Raw genomic sequence first — 3,321 nt, 5'->3', positions numbered from 1 at the left:
CTACGAGAGGGGATGAGTGATCTACGTACCCTTGTAGATCGTACAGCAGAAGCGTTAGAGAACGCGGTTGATGTAGTGGAACGTCCTCACGTCCCTCGATCCGCCCCGCGAACTATCCCGCGATCAGTCCCACGATCTAGTACCGAACGGACGGCACCTCCGCGTTCAGCACACGTACAGCTCGACGATGATCTCGGCCTTCTTGATCCAGCAAGAGAGACGGAGAGGTAGAAGAGTTCTCCGGCAGCGTGACGGCGCTCCGGAGGTTGGTGATGATCTCGTCTCAGCAGGGCTCCGCCCGAGCTCCGCAGAAACGCGATCTAGAGGAAAAACTATGGAGGTATGTGGTCGGGCAGCCGTGAGAAAGTCGTCTCAAATCAGCCCTAAAACCTCCGTATATATAGGTGGGAGGGAGGGGAGGAGGCAGCCTCAAAACCTAAAGGTTTGGCCGAAATTGGAGGTGGAGGAGTCCTACTCCAATCCTACTTGGAGTAGGATTCCACCTTCCTACTTGGAAACTCTTTCCACCTTGTGTTTTTTTCCTTCTCAAACCTTATGGGCCTTAGTGGGAACTTATTCCAGCCCACTAGGGGCTGGTTTATCTCTTCCCATAGCCCATGAGACCCCTTGGGGCGTGACACCCCTCCCGATGGTCCCCGGCACCCCTCCCGGCACTCCCGGTACACTACCGATGAGCCCGAAACTTTTCCGGTAATGCACGAAAAACCTTCCGGTAACCAAATGAGGTCATCCTATATATCAATCTTCGTTTCCGGACCATTCCGGAAACCCTCGTGACGTCCATGATCTCATCCGGGACTCCGAACAACATTCGGTAACCAACCATATAACTCAAATACGCATAAAACAACGTCGAACCTTAAGTGTGCAGACCCTGCGGGTCCGAGAACTATGTAGACATGACCCGAGAGACTCCTCGGTCAATATCCAATAGCGGGACCTGGATGCCCATATTGGATCCTACATATTCTACGAAGATCTTATCGTTTGAACCTCAGTGCCAAGGATTCATATAATCCCGTATGTCATTCCCTTTGTCCTTCGGTATGTTACTTGCCCGAGATTCGATCGTTAGTATCCGCATACCTATTTCAATCTCGTTTACCGGCAAGTCTCTTTACTCGTTCCGTAATACAAGATCCCGCAACTTACATTAAGTTACATTGCTTGCAAGGCTTGTGTGTGATGTTGTATTACCGAGTGGGCCCCGAGATACCTCTCCGTCACACGGAGTGACAAATCCCAGTCTCGATCTATACTAACTCAACGAACACCTTCGGAGATACCTGTAGAGCATCTTTATAGTCACCCAGTTACGTTGCGACGTTTGATACACACAAAACATTCCTCCGGTGTCCGTGAGTTATATGATCTCATGGTCATAGGAACAAATACTTGACACGCAGAAAACAGTAGCAACAAAATGACACGATCAACATGCTACGTCTATTAGTTTGGGTCTAGTCCATCACATGATTCTCCTAATGATGTGATCCCGTTATCAAGTGACAACACTTGCCTATGGACAGGAAACCTTGACCATCTTTGATCAACGAGCTAGTCAACTAGAGGCTTACTAGGGACAGTGTTTTGTCTATGTATCCACACAAGTATTGTGTTTCCAATCAATACAATTATAGCATGGATAATAAACTATTATCATGAACTAAGAAATATAATAATAACTAATTTATTATTGCCTCTAGGGCATATTTCCAACAAAGGGATGCTAGTGCACTTCATGATACAGGTTACAAGCATGTTAACATCGTCCACGGCATGCATGTTGGGCAGTTGTCGGGTCATGGTTTTCTAGGTGGATCGTTGGATTAAGGGGCCTCGGCGATGGTGACTACGGCTGACATCTTTAAGGTTGTCCCCTTGGCTATCATGTCTACTTGTGTGGTGGAAGTGAGGCTAAAGCTTGGCAAATGGATCGAGCATATTGATATGTCTCTAACGTATCTACAATTTAATTGTTTCATGCTTCTTCTCTATCAATCGTATATACTATAGATGTCAGTTTATATCAATTTTGAGAACTAACCTATTAACCCAGTGCGATTTCCTTATTTTGCTTGTTTTTTTCTAGAAAATCAATACAACACGAAGTCCAAACGTCACGAAACTTTACGGTGATTTTTTCTTCACGAGAAGAAATCCTAGGAGGTTCGGGAGGAGACATGACTCCCTATGGGATAGGGCGCGCCCTGAGCTTGTGACTCCCCCGTAGCGCTTCCTAGCCTAACTCAACTTCTATATATTCTTGAATATTCACAAAACATCACGGGGAGCCTCAAAATACTTTTTCCACCGCCGCAAGTTTTTGTTCTGTCGTGATCCCATTTGTAGGCCTTTTCATGTACTGTGTTAGAGGGGGAATCGATCACGGAGGCCATTTACATCAAGCTTGGTGCCTCCATGATGTTGTGTTAGTAGTTCACCACACACCTACGAGTCCATAGCTAGTAGCTAGATCTCTCTCTCTCTCTTCCTCCCTACCTCCCTCTATCTCGCTTCCTCTCTCTCTCCCTCCCTCACTCCTTCTATCTCTTTCTCTTGTACATTTGTGTCATGCAAAAGTTCTTGAACTAGCACATTTTCTTAAATATGTTCCGCCAAACCCGCCATTTGTAATTTTAATTGAAATGGTTTTTGGGTTGCATATCTCAAACATGGAATCGTGTTACCCTAATTTTGTCACATAAACCAAAGGTCAACTTCAATAAAAAGGAACAACAACATCTTCTAGAACAAAAATCTATATGAATCCAAGACTTTTGGATTGTAAGAAAAAGGCATAAGAATAAAAACCGTTAAAGGTGAAAGGGCCCTTCCATGTCGTACTCAGGGGAGACAGAAAACTACACACGCATTGGATGAATGGGAAAGAGCACATATTGGTGCTAATGATCGGGCAAAGCATAGGGATGCCCCCCATGTGTTGCACAACCATCTCTTATCTATAGAAGCCAAGAGGGAAAACTTATCTAATCAACTCCATTTTGACAGCCATGCCAATTTACCACATGTTGTCAATGGACATACCCCGGGTCTTGCACACCACCTACAAAATAAGAAGAAGCTTCTTGTGGAGAGGCTTGGAGGACGTGAAGGCGGGCCATTTCAAAGTGGCATGGGACATGGTTTGTCGTCCAAACAAGCTCGATGGCCACGAGATTGACAACCTAAGGCACCTTAATGTTGTATTGTGGATGCATTAGTCCAGGCTTGCACGCACAGATCCAAAGATGACATGACAAGGACTGCAAGTGCACGGCACGACAAAGGTTACAAGCA

The sequence above is a fragment of the Hordeum vulgare genome, chromosome 2H, assembly GCF_904849725.1.
Source record: "Hordeum vulgare subsp. vulgare chromosome 2H, MorexV3_pseudomolecules_assembly, whole genome shotgun sequence".
NCBI lineage: Eukaryota > Viridiplantae > Streptophyta > Magnoliopsida > Poales > Poaceae > Hordeum > Hordeum vulgare.
The sequence above is the reverse complement of the archived record's forward strand: the minus strand, read 5'-3'. Positions refer to the sequence as shown.